Source organism: Tenrec ecaudatus, chromosome 2 (assembly GCF_050624435.1).
Source record: "Tenrec ecaudatus isolate mTenEca1 chromosome 2, mTenEca1.hap1, whole genome shotgun sequence".
NCBI lineage: Eukaryota > Metazoa > Chordata > Mammalia > Afrosoricida > Tenrecidae > Tenrec > Tenrec ecaudatus.
Genome location: NC_134531.1, coordinates 201,822,831 through 201,843,756, shown reverse-complemented (window position 1 = coordinate 201,843,756; position 20,926 = coordinate 201,822,831). Strand labels below are relative to the sequence as shown.

Below are 20,926 nucleotides of genomic sequence, written 5' to 3'. Positions count from 1 at the left end.
TGTCCTGGATTCCCTATGTTTCCAGTTCCTATCTGTACCTATGTACATCTTCTGGTCTAGCCATATTTGTAAAGTAGAATTGGGACCATGATAGTGGAGTGGAGGTGGGGGGAGGAAGCATTTAAGAACTTGGGGAAAGTTATATGTTTCATCGTTGCTACCCTGCATCCTGACTGGCTCATCTCCTCCTCACAACCCTTCAGTTAGGTGTGCCCAGTAGTATTTTACAGCACTGCACTAGCACTTTTCCAGGACTACAATTCAAATGTATCATTTTAATTCAATGTCCAACTTTTGCATATCCATGGAGCACTTGAAAATGCCATGATTTGGATTAGGTACACCTTAGCCCTCAAGGAAACATCCTTGTTTTTCATTACTCTAAAAGAGATCTTATGCAAGAGATTTGGCGAAGGCAATGCATCTTTTGATCACTTGACTGCTGCTCCCATAAGTATTGATTGTGGATGTAAGCAAGACAAAATCCTTGACGACTTCAAATGCTTCTCTTGCATTAATGATCCTGTTTGTCTTGTTGTGGGGATTTGGGTTTTCTTTATATTGAATTGTAATCTATACTTAGGACTGCAATTCTTGATCTTCATGACAGATGTAGATAAGTTCAAATTTCACAACGTATCTATGAACTTGCTTTTGACCCATTTTAAAGTTGTTGTAACTTTGAATATTTTCTACTGTCTTTTCAATTGAGATATTTTCCATAATTTTATTTTGTAATTGTTGGTAGATTTTTGTTTTGTGTCTTTTTCTTTATATGAAATGCAAGGCTGGTAAATCTCTAGAGACACTAACTGCATTTATTGTTTGGGGTTAAAGCCAGGGAGGTTGATGGAAGGCAGTCCTAATCACAGTGAAAGAAGAAAATGTTCTACAATGTATTAAGGAAATGATTGCACAACTCAGTATGATCAAACTATTGAAATGTATGATATGTGATTTATATGCCCATAAAACAATTATTAAAAAGCATTGATGGGGGTAAATAAAAAAGAAGTGAATAGCAACAAGTAGGATCCAAATTTCTGAGATAGTAATCTGATCAAAACTACCCATCTGTTCATAGATCCCAAAGATACCAGTGCAAACAAGAGGAGAGATGGTTTAAGAAGTTAAACAAGTGAGAGAACACAATGAATAAACATGTAAAATCTAAAGTGAACTGTGAACACATGGCAAAAGTGAATACATTTTGTAAGACGTTTCTATGCTAAAAAAGTATAATGAAGTATTAATTAATGTTGACACGTCTGTAGCCACAGAGCTTCAACTACCACCCAATGTGAATGAGCAATGAGATAACTAAGTGCTCTGTGGGACGTGCCAGCACAGCATCATCCATAGTCTTTTAAAAATCTGCAGAATGTTCCTTTTCCCAGTGAAATCACTCTGCACAAACAAAGCTTGAACCTTTTGTTTTTAAGGAGGAATGTTTATGCGGTTTCTAGTTACCTTGGAAAGATTTGTTAATCTCCTTTACTTATTAATTTTGTTGATCCACTTTAACCTCTTTTTCCCACCAGGAGCGCTGGTCATGTAGTGGCTATGCAATGAGGGTCCCTAAACCTCCAGCAGCTCATTAGAACAATGGTTGGTCTTTCTACTCTTGTAAATGATCTTGGAAGCCAACACGTGCTTCCTATGGGTCATCACTGGCTTGATGGCGGTCAGTTTGTCTTTTACTGGTTATGATTCCAGATTTTCCACAATTTCTTTTTTTTTAGCTACATTTTGTAAGATTTATTCCAGCATATTTTGATAGTATTTGATGCCATTAAAAAGTTATTTGATCAATATGAGGGGCCTACAAAATACTTGTTGAAAGAATTCTATTATCTTTTACAGAAGCAGAAAACATTACATTTCTTGTGCAAAGTAGCTCATGGTTTTGAACGACTGATTTTGTGGTCAGCAGTCCAAAGCATAACCCACTATGTCCCAAGGGCTCCAGGATGCCATGATCTTCCAAAATTCTATTTTCCCATCAGGTTTTAAAGTGTGTTTATATGTATTGTTTTAAACGTTTTATTAGGGGCTCACACAATTCTTATCACAATCCATACATATACATACATCAATTGTATAAAGCACATCCATACATTCCCTGCCCCAATCATTCTCAAAGCATTTGCTCTCCACTTAAGCCCTTTGCATCAGGTCCTCTTTTTTTCCCCCCTCCCTCCCCGCTCCCCCATCCCTCATGTGCACTTGGTAATTGATACATCGTTATTTTGTCATATCTTGCCCTATCCGAGTCTCCCTTCCCCCCCTTCTCTGCCGTCCCTCTCCCAGGGAGGAGGTCATATGTGGATCCTTGTAATCAGTTCCCCCTTTCCAACCCACTCACCCTACACTCTCCAGCATGGCCCCTCACACCCTTGGTCCTGAAGGTATCATCCACCCTGGATTCCCTATGCCTCTAGCCCTCATATGTACCAGTGTACAACATCTGCCCTATCCAGCCCTGCAAGGTAGAATTCGGATCATGGTAGTTGAGGGGAGGAAGCATCCAGGATCTGGGGGAAAGCTGTGTTCTTCATCGGTACTACCTCGCACCCTGACTGACCCATCTCCTCTCCTAAAGCACTCTATGAGGGGATCTCCAGTGGCCGACACTTGGGCCTTGGGTCTCCACTCTGCAATTCCCCCTTCATTCAATATGGTATATATATATAAACATATATATATATATATACACACACATATATATATTTTTTTGCATGATGCCTTATACCTGGTCCCTTGGGCACCTCGTAATCGCACTGGCTGGTTTGCTTCTTCCATGTGGGCTTTTTTGCTTCTGAGTTAGATGGCTGCTTGTTCACCTTCAAGCCTTTAGGACCCCAGACACTATCTCTTTTGATAGCCGGGCCCCATCCGCTTTCTTCGCCACATTTGCTTATGCACCCATTTGTCTTCAGCGATCTTTTCATGGAGGTGTACAGCCAATGAAATGATGATTTTTTGTTCGTTGATGCCTGATAACTGATCCCTTTGGGACCACTCGATCACCCAGGCTGGTGTGTTCTTCCATGTGGGCTTTGTTGCTTCTGAGCTAGATGGCCGCTTGTTTATCTTCAAGCCTTTAAGACCCCAGTCACTATCTCTTTTGATAGCCGGGCAACATCAGCTTTCTTCACCACATTTACTTGTTCACCCACTTTGGTTCCAGCAGTTTTGTCGGGAGAGTGAGCATCATAGAATGCTAATTTAATAAACGAAAGTATTCATGCATTGAGGGAGTGCTTGAGTAGAGGCCCAAGGTCCTTCAGCCACCTTAATATTAAACCTATAAATGTAGACAATTAGACCTATTTCCCCATCCATATATATATATTTGCATGTACATGTCTTTGTCTAGACCTTCATAAATGCCTCTTGACTCCCAGTTCCTTCCTCCATCTCCCTTGACTTTCCTCCTGCCCCACTACCATGCTCCGTCCACACTTGGGCTACAGCTATACCTCTTCTCTACGCAACCTTACCCTTGATCGTTCCCCATCAGGCCTGCCACTCCCCCCTCACTACCATTTTGGGTCCCATGTTGTTCCCTTGTCCCTGTGTTTATTAACACCACTTCCTTACCCTCCTCCCCCTCACCCACCCGGAACTGTCTGTCCCCCCGGAACTGTCTGTTCCATTGTTTTTCCTCAAGATAGTTCATCCAGCCTGTCCTATTCAGACAGACCTGTTGAGACACTAACATGCACGAAAACAAGACAGAGGAAAACAAAGCAATAGTATACAACCAGACAACAAAACAACAAAAACAAACCACTGGCAATGAGCAAAACAAAACACTTCACTAAAGAAAGGCTTGTAGTTTGTTCAAGGATCGTTTGCTGGCCCTTAGGAGCGTTTTCCAGTCCAGTCTGTTTGGGCACCACCCCCTGGTCCCAAAGTCCACTTTCAGCTTTCCCTGGGGACCTTGCCACTCCATTCCCTTGCTGTTCCACTGCACTCCCCCAGTGCTTTGCCTCGGTGTGGAGGGATCAGGTCAGGGGCAATTCCCACACTGTGTCTCCGGTTCTGTCCCCTGTAGTGCCCTTAGTCACTGAGGGGCATCATGTCTCATAGTAGGGCCAGCCATGTTGTTCTCTCTGTGGACTGGCTGCTCTACTCAGGAACATCATCCTCACGGCCTCGTGGGCCAGGCTGTGTTCCACTGTCTCCTCCTGCCCCTTCATCTGCTCCCTTGTGCTCTGATCAGATATGTCCATCTCCTGGAGCTGCAGAATCAAAGTCATCCTTTGAAACAAATTCTTTTTGGGGGAGGGGCAGGAATCCACTTAATTTCTGGTGCTGGGGCCAGCCTCCCAGACCTCTCCACTGGTTCCCTACTCCACACGGGATATTGCATTCACTCCTTGCAGCACTGGGTTGAAGTCTGGTCCCACTTTCCCTTTGGAGACATGAACAATACCCTCCCCTTGGGTGGATTAGTGCCCCATGCCCCCACTTCCCTTTTCTTCCTTATATTCATCCTTTTATTTCCCTTTCCCCACCTCCTCGACCATTGTCTACCATGTGCATCCCTGGTTTTGGTCTGGTCTCTGCCATACTACACAGTCTTTACCCCAGAAATGTTAGTATACAGTCGCTTTTTTCCCTATGCCAATTTTCCATTAAAAATTTTTTTTAAATACTTACCTCAGCGGGCTCATGTTCTACTTGTCCTTTTGTGCCTGACTTACTTCGTTTAGCATGATTTCCTCCAGTTATTCCCATGCCACTATGTGCCTCATACGTTCATCACTGCTTTTCAGTGATGCGTAGTACTCCATTTTATGTATATACCACAGTTTTTTAATCCAATCGTCAGTTGATGGAAATTTGGGTTGCTTCCAACTCCTTGCAATTGTGAACTGTGCCGCAATGAACATTGGAGCACAGATGTCTGGTCTTGGTTTGTTTCTTGCCTCTTCTGGGTATATGCCCAGTAGGGGGATTGCTGGGTCATATGGTAACTCTATTTCCATCTGTTTTAGGTATCGCCAGATTGATTTCCATAGTGGCTGTACATACTTACAGGCCCACCAGCAGTGGATGAGAGTTCCTGTCTTCCCACAGCCCCTCCAACACTTGTTGCTTTCTGATTTTTTGAATTGGGCTACCTTTGAGGGTGTCAGGTGGTACCTCATTGTTGTTTTAATTTGCATTTCTCTTATGGCTAAAGATCGGGAACATTTTCTCATATGTTTGTTGGCCATTCAGATTTCTGTCCCAGTAAAATTTCTGTTCAAGTCCTTTGCCCACCTTTCAAGTGGGCTATTGGTTTTTTTTTTTCTTTTTGGAAGCTAGCAGAGTATTGTAGATTTTAGTAATAAGACCTTTGTCTGATGTGTCATTGCTAAAGTTGTTTTCACAGTCTGTGGAATCTCTTATTACTCTCTTGGTGAATTCTTTAGAAGTACACAAGTGTTTTATCTTCAGTATATCCCATTTGTGAATTTGTGCCTCCTCTGTGTTTGTGTCCTTCCCTATTTCTGATAGCCTGTGTAATCCCTGAGCCAAAGTTCTCAAGTTGGTCCCAATTCCCTCATTGATGGCCCTAATAGTTTGGGGTTTAACTTCAAGGTCTGTGATCCACCTTGAGTTTATTCTTGTGCATGGAGTGAGATAAGGGTCTTGCTTCATTTTTCTGCATGTGGATATCCATTTTTTTCCAGCACCACTTGTTAAAGAGGGCATCGGCTTCCCATTTGATATATTTGGGGCCTTTATCAAAGATCAGCTGTATGTATGCTAATGCTTTTATTTCTGGGTTTTCAGTTCTTTTCCATTTGTCTGAGTATCTGTTATTGTACCAATACCATGCAGCTTTGAGAACTATGGCTGCATAGTATGTGCCAAAGTCAGGTAAAGCAAGTCCTCCCATGGTGTCCTTCTTCTTGAGGAGTTCTCTGCTAATTCTGGGTTTCTTCCCTATCCATATGAAGTTGGTAATCAGTTTTTCCATTTCTTTGAAGAAAGATGATGGTAATTGTATCGGGATGGCATTAAACTTATATACTGCTTGTGGCAGAATTGACATCTTAAGTATATTAAGTCTCCCAGTCCAAGAGCATGGAATATTCTTCCATTTGTTGAGGTCGCTCTTGGTTTCTTGTAATAGTGTTCTATAGCTTTCCCAATACAGATCTTTTGTTCTTTCAGTCAGGTGTATCCCTAGATATTTCAATTTGTGTTTGGCTATTGTGAAGGGTACCACATTTTTGATCTCTTCTTCTGTGGTCTTATCTGATGTGATGGACTTCTGTTTGTTGATCTTGTATCCTGCCACTCTGCCAAACTCCTCTATTGCTTCCAGTACTCCCCTTGTGGAATTTGGGGATTTTCCATATATAGAATCATATCATCTGCAAATAACGATAGTTTCACCTCTTCCTTCCCCAGACGAATACCTTTGATGTCACTTCTTTGCCTTATGCTGTTAGCTAAAACCTCCAGCACGATATTAAATAGGAGTGGGGACAAGGGGCATCCTTGTCTGGTTCCCTTTTTCAGTGGGATTGTGTTAGTCTTTTCTCCATTGACTACCACTTTGGCTGTTGATTTTTCATATATAGCTTGTATTGTCTTGAGGAACTTTCCTTCCATTCCTATCTTCGATAGTGTCTTAAACAGGAATTGGTGTTGTATGTTGTCCAATGCTTTTTCTGCGTCTATTGATATTATCATGTGATTCTTATACTTTTTCATGTCAATGTGACGAATAATACTAATGGTCTTTCGTTTGTTGAACCATCCCTGAATCCCTGGTATGAATCCCTCTTGGTCATGGTGAATTATTTGTTTTATATACTTTGGTGTTCTGTTGGCTAGTATTTTGTTAAGGATTTTTGCATCAATGTTCATTAGGGATATTGGTCTGTAGTTCTCGATTCTTGTGGTATCCTTGCCCGGTTTGGGTATCAGAGTTATACTAGCTTCATAGAAGGAATTTGGGAGTTTGCCATCTTTTTCTATGTTCTGGAAAAGTTTGTGTAGAATTGGTATTAGTTCTTCCCTAAATGCTTGGTAGAAATCTCCAGTGTAGCCATCTGGTCCAGGGGATTTTTTTTGTTGGTAATCCCTTGATAACCTTTTCTATTTCTTCTATTGCTATGAGTCTGTAGAGATTCTTGATGTCCACCGAGGCTAGTCTAGGGAGGGATTGTTTTTCCAGGAATTTGTCCATGTCTTCCAAATTGTTGAATTCATTGGAGTACAATCCTTCATAGTATTGTGTAACTATCCTTTTGATTTTATTAGGGTCTGTTTTAATGACCCCTCTTTCATCCCTTATTCTTGCTATTTAGATTTGTTCCCTCCTTTCTTTGGTTAGGTTTGCCAATGGTCTATCGATCCTGTTTATCCTTTCAAAGAACCAACTTTTAGCGATATTAATTTTTTCCATAGTTTTTTTTATTTTCCCTCTCCTGAATCTCAGCCCTGATTTGTATAATTTCTTTTCTTTTGCTATTAGTAGGGTTGTCCTGCTGACTGCTCTAGTTTTTGTAAATTTTGTGTCAGCGTATCCATCATGATTCTCTCTTCCTTTCTTAGGTGTGCTTGTATTGCTATGAACCTTCCTCTGATGACTGCCTTTGTTGTGTCCCATAAGTTTTGGTACATCGTGTGCTCATTTTCGTTGGTTTCTAGAAATTTCCTGATTTCGTCTCTGATCTGCACCAGTATGCACTCCTTTTGCAGTAGAGAGTTATTCATCCTCCAATTGTTTGCTCTTATTTATTTTGTCTTCTTTTTGTTGATTTCCAGTCTTATGGCACAGTGGTCAGAGAGAGAGGTCTGTATTATTTAAATGTGCTTAAATTTATGTAGTTTTGTCTTATGCCCCAGCATGTGGTCTAGCTTCGAATATGTGCCATGGGGACTTGAAAAGAGTGTGAAATTTTTTTTATTTGGATGTAAATCTCTGTAAATATCTATTAGGTCAAATTGTCTAATTGTTGAGATTAGCTCTCTAGTCTCCTTGTTGAGTTTCTTTCCCTGTGATCTATCTTTCTCAGTGAGTGGTGTGTTGAAGTCGCCCACTATAATTGTCGAGTCTGTGATTTCTTTCTTAATCTTTTGGAGTGTTTGGTTGACGTATTGAGCTGGTCACTCATTCGGGGAATATATGTTTACAATGCTTAGTGGTTCATTGTCTATGATTCCCTTGAGTATTATATAGTGTCCCTCCTTATCTCTTTTTATGGTTTGCACTTTGAGGACAATTTTATCTGAGATAAGGATTGCAACCCCTGCTTTTTTTTTTATTGCTGTTTGCTTGGTAGATCCTTCTCCAGCCTTTGATTCTCAGCCTATTTTTGTCTGTAGCCTTGAGATGTGTCTCCTGTAGACAGCAAATTGATGGGTTGTGTTTTCTAAGCCATTCTGCTAGTCTCAGTCTTTTAATGCCTGAGTTCAGGACATTGATATTCAGAGTTATTATCTCCATGTGCGGACTCTGTGATGCCATTTTATACCTTTTGTGTTGGGAGTTTTCCTACTTTCCTTTATCATTAGTATGTGTTTTGTGTGTGTTTCATTCTTGACTTCTTTCCATCCTTAAGCCATTGCTATCTTGAGGCGTGTTTTCTCTTTGTTGTGCTCTGGGTGAAGTTGTTCTATGTGTTGGTCTCTTATTTGTGCTTGGTGAGTGTTGTTCTTCTGCCCATACTGAGTCGGCGAGGATCTTTTGTAAGGCTGGGTTTGTTGTAACGTATTTTTTGAGTTTTTCCTAGTCTGGGAAGACTTTTACTTCTCCATCGATCTTGATCGATAATTTGGCTGGGTAGAGTATTCTTGGATTTGCGTTGTTTTCCTTCAACTTTTGGAATATGTTACTCCACTCTCTCCTTTTTTTCATAGTTTCTGCTGATAGGTCTGAGCATATCCTTATGTGGTGACCTTTATATGTGATTGCTTGCTTTTCCCTAGCTGCTCTCATGATTTTCTCCTTTTCCTCAAAGTTGGATAGTTTAACTATTATGTGCCTTGGTGATTTCTTCTTCGGGTCCCGTCGTGCTGGTGTTCTTTCAGCCTCCTGGATGGTTGCTTGGTTTTCATTCATTAGGCTGGGGAAGTTTTCCTCCAAGAATTCTCTCGCTATTGTTGCAGATAACTTCTTTGTTGTGTCTTCCTCCGGTAGGCCAATAATTCTAATGTTGTACCTCTTCATAGCATCAGACATAGCTCTTAGGTTTTCTTCGGCTTCTCTGATGCTCTTATTAGATTTTTGTTCACGTTTATTAAAGTCTGCTTGGCTGTTCTCCGAGACACTGAAGCAGTGCTCTGATTCCTCCAATCGATTCTCAAGGAACATGATTTTGCTATTGTTTTTCGTTATTTCCTCCCTAAGCTCCTGTATTTCCCTTTGGTGTATGGCTTTTATGTCCTCTATCGTTTCATCCTTTTTCTTTATTGTTTCCCTCATATCCTGCATGGCTCCAAGCAGCATTCTGAGAGTTTCTTTGTATGGCCTCTCAATGTCTGCTTCTTCTATGTATGTTGCTATGTTCAGCACATCTTCTGCCTTTGTCTTTTGTTTCTCCTGTTTTTTCATTGAGGTCGTTGGGGTTGATGGCTGTTTGCATTGAGTTGTTTTTGAGGGACCAGGTGCCATTTTCTAGTCTCTCTCTGAAAGACTTATAGGAATCCTTCTTAGAACTGCCTACAGTTGATTTTGCTAGGTTATTTACCTACCACTTTATCTTCCTGTGGCTTCCCTATCAGGGGAGTGCCCCAGATGGCAGGTCAGCTGCCTGCCCCAGTGTTGCAGAGGCTGGGCTGAAGTTCCTGCTATTGGTTTGAATATTGATAAGTGTTGGCTGAGCTGCCTTATGTCCCCAGGTACACAGGCAGGAACTCCCTGGTGAGGAGTCCGAGGAGTATCCCCTGGAGAGCAAGCAGGCCTTTCGCTAACCTTGGGCTATCTATGCAGGGTGGAGCTCACCTAGTTGGTTGTGACCCAGGCGCAAATGCCCTAGGGCAATGGGAGTGTCCTGTAAATCTGCAATGGAGTGTGAGAGAGCAGTTCAGGAACAAGAGGGGGAGAAAAATTACAAGGTGAGACCAGACTGTGCCGGGGTACAGGGAATCGAGGGAAGGAAAAGCAACTATGCAGCTGAGTCCCACTCCCTGCCTGTGGACCTGCAAGGGCCCACTCCCTGCCCCAAGCCCCAGCGGCAATCCGCAGCTGAGCCCCAAGAAGAGTCGCAAGAAAGCTGCTGAGCAGCCCCCAGATAAGTGGGGGGACAGAGAGCAGAGATGTTAACTGAAGCCGCAGTGTAGCTGAAGCTTGATCCCTGTCTATGGAGCTGTGGGGGGTTGGGTTCAGTCCCTGCTCAGCCCACGCGGCGCGGCAAGCTGTGGCTGTGCCCAGAAAAAGCCCCTGCGCAGCCCTCCAAGGCTGCGTGGGAATATAGAGCAGAGATGCAAACAGAAGCAACAATGCAGCTGAACACCAATCCCTGCTGGTGGAGCCTCAAGGGCCCTGTCCCTGCCCTGAGGCAGGCAGGGGAAAACTGTGGCTGCTCTGAGGCCAAGCCCTGCTACAGGTTCCAAATGGTCCTGGCTTGGGCAGACACAGTGGCTAGGCTAGTGTCGAGCCCCAGCCGGCTTCCACTGAGGTAAGCCAAAAGCCCCCAGCCCCTCAAAACCCCGTGGATCTGTGCCTACTTATCTTTATGATGCGCCTCCTGCGATCCAGTGGCGTTTAATTTCCCTCTGAGCAACTCTCCTGGGCTGGATTCTGCGGAGTCCCTCTGGTATGTGTCACTCCATCGCCATCTTCCTGGAAGTCTCTTTCCATAATTTCTTATATATAGTTTTTGTAACCTGCATTTGTTAAACTGTGTCATGCTTAATGTAATTTTAAGTAATAATAATATTTAATTAATAAATAAATGTGTAATAACTAATTAAGACAAACTGGTGTACATTAATATTCTCTATTTTACCTCCCTAAGTTCTAAAATTCATTTAATGGCTACAAGGAACTCTGACAAAATACATGATTAACAAGTTTTTTATGTATTTTTACACATTTAAATGCCAGATAGAAATGTGCAGGAAAGTTGTTTATCAGGACATGTTACAAAGTTCTTTCAGTATGCTAACAAATCCCCCAAGAAGCATACCAGTCCACAGTATCCTGAACTGAAAGGTGTTCTGCTCCAGCTCCCCGGGTCAGCAACCCAATTGCTGAATTAAGTGCACAGAAGCTCCCCATTTCAGGAAGCCATGACCTGAAGGCACTCAGCATTATTTCAGAGGTCCAGGAAGCCCAGCGTTCCCAATTCAATGTTGAGAGGCGCTCCACTCCACAAGCCAGCCTCCAGCACAGAAGCATTCACTTTTACTCGCTCCCCAGCTTGGGGAGCCCAGGACTCTGTTCTGTGCTCTGGATACTTGTTCAGTTACTGTTCTTCTGATGTTATGACTATTTCTGCATCCATGTACGTCTTGGGAAATAATATAGGGTATACAGGACTTGCTCCACTGCTGGCTCTTGCTAGTAATCAGATTTCTCCTATTGCTTCTCCAAAGGCTCATTTTATACACAGCATGTTGTAATTTTAGGGATTTCTGTTCAAAATTAATCACAGGTGAATTATATCAATATATTCCCAGGCCTCCCCCCTCATTCTTACTTAGTCCATGCAAGAAATGGTAATTTGTTCAGAGATAGACACGTTGCTTGGAGGAGGTTTTTGTCAACCTCCCTAATGTTGAAACCCTTTAATACAGTTTCTCATGTTGTAGTAATGCCCCCCTACCATGAAATTATTGTCTTTGCTATTTCATAACAGTAATTTTGCTACTGTTATGAATTGGGTGACAATGTGAAAGAGTTGTTCGATCCCCAAAGGGGATGTGACCCACACACAGGTTAAGAACAGCTGGTCTAAAAGTATCGCATTAAATAATTTCTTTCGTGCACTAAATACGCATAGTCTGTAAATAGACCCCGCTACTATTCTGTCAGTTTATCATAGTGTGGTAGCTTTTTGTTGCTGTAATGCTAGAAGCAATGTCACTGATGTTTTAAATGTAAGCACGGTTACCCAAAGTGAACAAGTTTCAGTGGAGCTTCCAGACTTAGAAGAGACAATGCAGATGAAAGTTGCTGCAAAAATTTGCTAATTATCAGATTTTGGAATGTGGGAAGTATGAATGCAGGTAATTTGATCATCATCAAAGTGAAATGACACACATCGGAGATACTAGGCATTAATGAGCTGAAAAGGGCTGGTATTGGCCATCGAATCAGAAAATCTTATGATATAGTATGAAGGAGATGGCACTATAAAGAGAAATGACGTAGTATTCATTGTCAAAAAGGACATTGCAAAATTAGTCTTGAAGTACAATGCTGTCTGTGGTATATTTTCACCTTCAAGGATATGCTATCAATACAACTATTACTCAAATTATATACCAACCACAAAAGCTAGTGATGGACAAGTTGAAGAATTCTATAGACTTGCGTGTGAAATTGATGAAATATGCCATTAAGGTTCAATGCTAATGATTGACAGTTGGAATGCCCCAGGTGGAAAAGGAGAAAAAGAAGTAATAGTTGGAAAATTGAAACTTGATAGAAATGAAGGTGGAGATCACATGATTGAATTTTGGGTGGTCAAAGATTTCTCCTTCGAAAACATCCTTTTCAACAACACAAACAGTAACTATACATATAGACCTCTCAGGATTAATTATAAGATGGAGAAGTCTAATAACAACAGTTAAACTAGGCCAGTAGTTAACTTTAGAAAAATTGTTCATATGGCAGTTCAGGTTGAAGTTTGAATAAATTTAAGACAAGTCCATGAAAGCAAAAATTTAAACTTGAGTTTATCCCAGCTGAATTTTGAGAATATCTCAAGAAGAGACTGAATGAAAAAAACACTGATGAAAGAAGAGCTGGGGAGCTACGGGAAAACAGCAAGAGCATCATCCATAAGAAAGGAAAAAAGGCAAGAAGTTTGACTTGACAGACAATTATTATGTGCGAAGGAGAAAGATTTTTCCTACTGGAGGCCTTGAGTTTTTTCCTGGTGGTGGAATAATTTGGAAAAGGATATCAATAATGATTCATATAAAAAGTGTATAAGCCATGGCACTGACATGTAGATGTACACTAGTGCATTTGTAGAGTTTTCCTGAGTAATTTTTGCCTGGATTAGAAAATAATAACTACATGAATAACAATGAGTACAAAGAAGAAGAAAATTTCTAGAATTGGGTGTGGTAGTAATTGTACAATTCTTGACATAATTGAAATACTGAATTTATGACCTGTGGCTGAAATGCTAACTAAAATTTTTTAAAATCCTAAAATCATTAAAAAAGATAAGAACCAAAAGATCGAAGCGGATGTCAGAGGAGACCCTCAAGTTACGCTTAATCATAGATGATCCCCGACAAATAGAAGAAATGAAGAAGTCTTAGAGCTGGACAGAAAATGTCAAAGTGCATTTGAGAAGACAAAGTAAAACATTATGATGAAATTTGCAAAGCCTTAGAATTGAAAACAGAAGGGAAGAACACATATAGCATATCTTTCACTGAAAGAAATCAAGAAAAAATAAAGCTTTGTTTTGCAGCTTTGAAAGATATGAAAGGCAAAATTTTGAGTTATACATGAAGCATCAAAAGAAGAGGGAAGGATACTCACAGTCACTGTACCAAAAAGGAACTTGTAAGCATTCCACAATTTGTTGCTCAGCATATGAGCAAGAAACAATGGTATTAAGGGAACAGTTTAAGCAGAACTGAAAGCATTAACTAAAAACAAGTCTCCAGGAATTTATAAAAATACGAATGAACTGTTTCAATAAACTGATGATGCACTGAAAGGACATATTCACCTTCACTAGGATATTTGGAAGACAACTACTTTTCCAACTTACTGGAAGAGATCCATATTTGTACCTATTCCAAAGAAGGTGACCCAGTAGAATACTCAATATATACGACAACATCATTGATCTTACATGCAAGTTAAACTCTCCTTAGTATCACCCAAATTAAGTTGCAGCAATACATTGACAGGGAACTTCTAGAGAATGAGGCCAGATCTAGAAGATGTGGAAAAATGATAGGGTTACTGATGTTATATGGATCTCTGTTAAATCAGCGAAGAACAAAGGTAACTTTATATGTTTTTGATTGATTATGCCAAGGCAGTTGACTGTGTTTATTCTATAAAATATGGATAGCGTTGAGAGTAGGGAAAATTTTTCCTATTTCCCTCAAGGGTAGTTAATTTTATTAAACCTAAAGTGGGTGAAAGTAGTTGAGAGTTTGCATGTTAAGGGACTTGGCACAGTGAGTGAGAAGGAGATTACTTGTTGAAACAAGAAGATTCTCAATGAGGTCAGAATGTGATAATGTTTGTTAGTTATCAACCATGAGAACAGCTTAAGCCTGAAGTTGTGCACTAATTTAGGCCCCGCATTTCAACTTTGTGAACTTTCTCCTTTGTATCCTCCTTGGACATGCTAATAAAATAGGCCAGTGGAGCAGCTCAGAAGGGCTTCTCTTCCTTGAGTACCTCTGCCTTTACCTCATAACTCAATATCCTGATTACACAACACTCCATTGTACACATGTTGAACTTGTACAGTGATCAAGAGGCAATTGTTTGAAAAGAACAAGGAGACAGTGCACCGTTTAAAATCTGGAAACATATGCCTCATAGTTGTATCCTTTCACCTACTTATTGACTCTGTGAGATAATTTATTGTGCCAACCTGGCTGATAAACACATATGCGATTAATTGAAGGGCGGAGAGATAAATGGCTAGGTGAGCCTCGCCTTTCTTGTCTCTTGCTCTTTGATCATCGGACTAGTGTGTGACTGCTTTGCATGTTCTGTGACTAAATTTGAAAGCTACACTATCTGTGTGACACCTAATCAGTGGACTATTGGAAGTCCCTTTAAGACCTGCCTTTCCACACAATTGGAATTTACATCTCTTGAGCTGGGGACTGACTGCTGGTGATCTGGCTGAATATTGCTGCCTGTGCCGGGATAGCCTGAATCTCTCTACAGAGGACTACCTGGCTGCCCTCAAGACTTGAAGAATTTCCAGTGTCTCACAACACTTTCATGGGAGTAAGCTGCACTGAGCCATTTATATCGCTTTATAATTTAACTGGACATTTATTGTATTAAGCATCTATCTATCTGTATATAATTTAACTGTTCATTTCTTGTGTTATCTATCTTTATAAATATATATATTTAATATATATGAATATAAATATATATTATATATAATTATTAGCAATCTGGTTTTGTCTCTCTAGAGAACCCTGTCTAACACACTGTGTGCTGAACAAATTATCATAGAACCTGGATTATATAAAAAAGAATGTAGCATCAGGATTGAAGGAAGTCTTATTAACAACCTCCATTATAAAGATGTCATAAGCTTGCTTTCTGAATGTGAAAGTTATAGCCCTTGCTGATGAAGGTCAGATACACTCTTCAGTATGAATTACAACTCAAGGTAAAGGATAACTCTTTTTTTTTTCACAAATAAATCTTTAACTAGTTGGGTTTTGGAAATATTTTAATACTGTCGCAGCATTTACTATTAACACAACTAATTCATTTACTTAAGGAAAATTTGATTATAAATATTTGATTATAATGTGTTTCAATATAAGATCAACAATTTTCCTTTGTATTAAGTGTTGAATTAGCATAGTTTCAAATTTATAAGTTTTGGGCTCAAATACATGAATGTAAACTTCCTTAAGTGTTTAATTAAAGCATTTTCATTTTTAACTAAGAAAATTTCTTGTTAAGAACTCAAAATATCTGTTGAGTATTCTGCCTAGAATAATGTTAAGATCTCTGTTTCAAAGGCTGAAGATGATGGGGTTTCTGAACGGTGACACCGTACTATAAAACATGGGAATAAGAAGATTTTTGAGAGATGTCTTATTTGAGAGTGGACCTAATGTTGCAGTTACCGCAGAAATTACAAATAGAATGTGTATTGCTAATTGTGGGGCACATGTGGATAAGGCATAGTTATGGGCTTCCACTGAATGTATCCTAAGCACAGTTGAAAATATATTAGCATATGATGTAAACACAATGACCATACATACCAAAAGTCTATTTGAACTTATAGCAATGAGAACATACTTGGAAAACTGCATATCTGAGGAGGAAACTCTCAAAACGTGAGGAATATAACAGAAATATTGATGGATCACATTGGACTCTGTACAAGGAAGCCTTAATATACTACTGGTGTGGATGGCAGAATAGATCAGCCCACTGGCCAGTGTGCACACATTTGTGGAGAAACAGTGAGTCAAATGGTACAAATGGCAACCTAATGGTCATAAGACATCAGTACAAGTAAAGACAACTCTGTGATTCCAAACAGGAGCAATAGCAAAATCTGAGCAGTGGAGAGAAATAGTTTTCCTGCCTGTTAAGGAATTCATAATAGATTTGGGAGCAGTAACTGAGATGTAGCAAATGTCTTCAAGGGATAAATTTATTATAAAGAAGTACATTGAAAATTGAAGCTGTGGATCAATGGCAATGCCAGTTACAGTGAGAAAATTTTCAGTCAGTGATCCCAGATAAATCACTAAGAACATAAGACCCTGCAAGACTTGGAGTTCCCTAGAACTGGAGATGTCCATGAGGATGAAATCTGTGATGATGGTGAACATGCTCATTTCTGGGAAGATGCTGCAGTCTCCTTAAGAGTTTTAAGGCAAAGCAAAGATGCTGTTAGTAGTCAAGTAGAGAGAGAACCAAAATTTCATATACATAAGGTTAAAGTTAGTGGAACTGGTCATAGGATCACAGAGTTTCCTCTCACTATTTGAAGCAGTGTGTATGTATAGGAGTTACACATATTGGTATGAATTGGGATGTGAAAAGAAAGGTCAACAGTTCAAAGCTGCCAGCCACTCCACAGGAGAAAGATGGGGCTTTCTACTCCCGTAAACAGTTACAGTCTCAGAAACCCACAGGGCAGTTCTACATGTTCTAGTCTGTGGGCTTGCTATCAGTTGATATCAATTTGATGGTAATGAGTTTGACTTTCTGTCTGAAAGTAGGGGCATACCTAAGAAACTTTAATAAACATACTTGTCTTAGAGCAAGAAATTAATTAACCCTAATTTTTGCGGTTAACATATTTATTAAATATATAAATATATGAAAAATTTTAAGAAGCAGGAAAGTACATGTTTAAGGACCAATGGTACATATATCACAAATGAATAAGCTACCAATTGATTCTTTTATTTGGATAATTAGAGGAGTAAGTTTTGTACAACATAACTGTCTTAAAAACATAATTTATGTGAACAAATTGTATTTTCATAAGTCATTCAGACAATATTATACAATGAACATTCATTTATATGAGAATTTTGAGTCTTCCAAGACTGATGAAATATTTTATCACATCATATTGAATAACACAAAAGGTATAAAATAAAATTACCCCCTTTCACAGACGCACTCTGAAAGTACTGCAGCCTCTGGCCAAGATGTTCAGATCAGTTTCTGTGGACGGAGCCTGGCATGGCCATTTTGATAGGCCCTGAGAAAAACACACAGCAAAACCAGGATACTAGAACAAGATTACATATTGGGCTTCCCAGCCCTCAGAACAAGGCAACCAAGTGGGTTTACCGACCAAAGAGTAAGGGAGCTGAGCACATTTGAACACGATGGTCCTAGATAGAGTACTTGGGGAGCTAAGTCTGCCAACCCAGAGAGCTGACTTCTTTGGGGCAGGAGATTCCTGACAGAGTGATGTGCCTTCATGAATTTGTCAGCAAAGTTAACTGTAACCATCAAGAACGGCAGTACCTGGTGGCAGAAGCTAGCACAGTAAAATACTGACTGGAACCCAGTGTCAGAGTATCCTGAGTCGTTTCTGTTACTCCATGATGAATCTATACTTGAACCTGAACTGTATCTGTAACTTTGCAAATAAAACTCATTCATTGTGAAAAAATAAATAAATAAATAAATAAAATTAAAATAAAAAAAGACCACCATTGCAGGCTATAAAGAACAGCCTGGGACCCCTAATCCCAGGCTCTGGGAGACTTGCAGCCTAGCAACCAGCTATGCTAAGGCGCTTGGGGCAGGCAGCAGGAGCCCACAGCGCCCCTCTTCTCCTCCCCTCCCTGTCACTCCTCCCGCCCCCCGGAGTACCAGGGCTCCAGGCGGGTTGGCAGCGCCCCTGCAGCCTGGACCCTCTGCCTCAGAAGAGCAGCCCACTGGGTCCCGAGAAGATGGCGAGGGGGGAGCTGCCACCACCTCCTGCTGCTGCTGCTGCGCTACCTGGTGGTCGCCCTGGGCTATCATAAGGCCTATGGATTTTCTTCCACAAAAGACAATCAAGTAGTGACAGCAATAGAATACGAAGAGGTAATTTTAGCCTGCAAATACCCAAAGAAGACACTTTCGTCCCGGTTAGAATGGAGGAAACTTGGGCGGAGTGTCTCCTTTGTCTATTATCAGCAGGCTCTTCAAGGTGATTTCAAAGACCGAGCTGAAATGATAGATTCTAGTATACGGATCAAAAATGTTACAAGAAATGATGCCGGGAGATACCGTTGTGAAATCAGCGCGCCAACAGAGCACGGCAGACCCTGGAAGAAGATACTGTCACTCTGGAAGTCTCAGTGGCCCCAGCCGACCCATCATGTGAAGTACCCAATTCTGCTCTGAGTGGAACAGTGGTAGAACTACGTGTCAAGACAAAGAAGGGAATCCAGCTCCTGAATATACCTGGTTTAAGGATGGTGTCCTCTTGCCAGAGAAACTAAAACATAGCCCCCAAAGCACGATCAGCTCATACACAATGAATACAAATCTGGAACTCTGCAGCTTAACACTGTTCCAAAACTGGACAGCGGAGAATATTCCTGTGAGGCCCGTAATTCCATTGGATATCGCAGGTGTCCTGGGAAACGAATGCAAGTAGATGATCTCAACTTAAGTGGCGTCATAGCAGCTATAGTCGTCGTGGCCTTAGTGATTGCTCTTTGTGGCCTTGGTGTGTGCTATGCTCAGAGAAAAGGCTACTTTTCAAAAGAACCTGCCTTTCAGAAGAGTAGTTCATCTAAAGTCACCGAAATAAGTGAAAATGATTTCAAGCACACGAAGTCATTTATAATTTAAAAGAATTGCATCTCTCAGATACTACAAAACAACAATGGCTACATGAGTTATTAAAAGAATATAAAACTTTGCTTTGTCTTACATTTACATAGAGGTACACGAGGAAATAAAATTGGTATCTTATGATTTCAATGAAAAAAAATAGGCGGTGTGCATGTGGCCTCAGAGAAGGCTTGCTGGAAAGCAAATACTCAATGAAAGCTGTGTTTTCTAAGTTTATATGTAAAACTGAAATCCTGGAAGACAGAGGAGGAAATGGCAACTAGTTAAGTCTAATCTGTCCAGAGCTCCTGCTGCCAGACCAGAAAATTGGGAGGTAAGTGAACTGGCAGGTGGAGTCCTGAAATTAGAATTAGGGTACTAGGAGTCTCCTGAAGAACATTTTTTGTGATTTCTACTCATTAAGTGAACCAAGAATGCTATAGATTACTCGTGTATCGATGGAAATTCAGGTTGTTTCTAAATCTTTGAGATTGTGAACTGCGCTCCCAGAAACATTGTGGTACAGATGACAGGTCGTGTTTTATTTCTTACCTTTTCTACCTATGACCCAACTAGATCTGCACTGGGCATATACCAGAAGAGGTAGATAAGAACAAACTGAGACACCTAGGAATATATTTAACAAAAAAAAATACTAAAGACCTATACAAGGAAAACTGTAAAACCCTACTATAGGAAACCAAAAATGACCACCACAAATGGAAGAACATCCCCTGTTCGTGGTTGGAAGGCTCAACATAGTAAAGATGACAGTCATACCTACAGCACTTTACAAATTCAATGCTATAACAATTCAAATACCATCAACCTTCTGAAAGAATTGTGAAAACGGGCCACCAATTTCACATGAAGAGTGAAGAAACCCAGGATTGGCAGAGAACTCCTCAAGAAGAAGGACAAAGCTTGAGGACTTTCTTAATCCATTTTTAATGTCTATTACACAGCTACAGTAGTCAAAACAGCATGGTACTGGCACAACGACAGACACTCAGACCAGTGGAAAAGAATAGAAAGCCAAAGAATAAAACCATAGGCATATAGACAACTGATCTTCGACAAGGCTACCAAAACCATCAAGTGGGGAGTGGATGCAATTTTTAATGAGTGGTGTAGGAAGCAATGGATATCTACATGTAAAAAGATGAAAAAAGATGTTTACCTGACCCCATGCACAAGGATAAACTCAAGGTGGATCACAGACCTAGAAGTCAAACCACAAACCATCAGGACCATCAAGGAGGGAATTGGAACAAACCTGAGAACACTGGCCCACGGAACTCATAGGTTCCCTGCAATAGGGAAGGGTACACACACAGGTAAACTGGAAATTTACAAATGGGATTTAATAAGAATAAAACACCTGGGCACCTAGAAAGACTTCACCAAGAGGGTGACAAGACAACCCACAGACTGGGAGAAGATTCTTAGTAGTGACACATGGGACAAAGGGCTCATTACTAAAATCGACAACACCATCATGACCTACAAAAAGAGGAAAACAATTAACTCCCTAAGGAAGTGGGCAAACAACTGAAAAGAACTTTCACAAGGGAGGAAACTCATGTGGTCAATAAGCATATGAGAAAGTGTTCCAGGTCATTAGCCATAAGAGAAATGGAAATTAAAACAACCATGAGATACCCCCTAATGCCCCTGAGGCTAGCCCAAGTCAGCAAATCAGAGAGCAACAAGCGTTGTAGGGGCTGTGGTGAAGGAGGAACCCTCCTCCAC

General features: G+C 40.6%; 1 pseudogene; it reads left to right on the top strand.

Annotated features, from left to right (window-relative positions):
- Window positions 1–17,812: 17,812 nt before the first annotated feature.
- On the top strand, window positions 17,813–19,321 carry LOC142440433 (junctional adhesion molecule B-like; annotated as a pseudogene).
- Window positions 19,322–20,926: the final 1,605 nt, after the last annotated feature.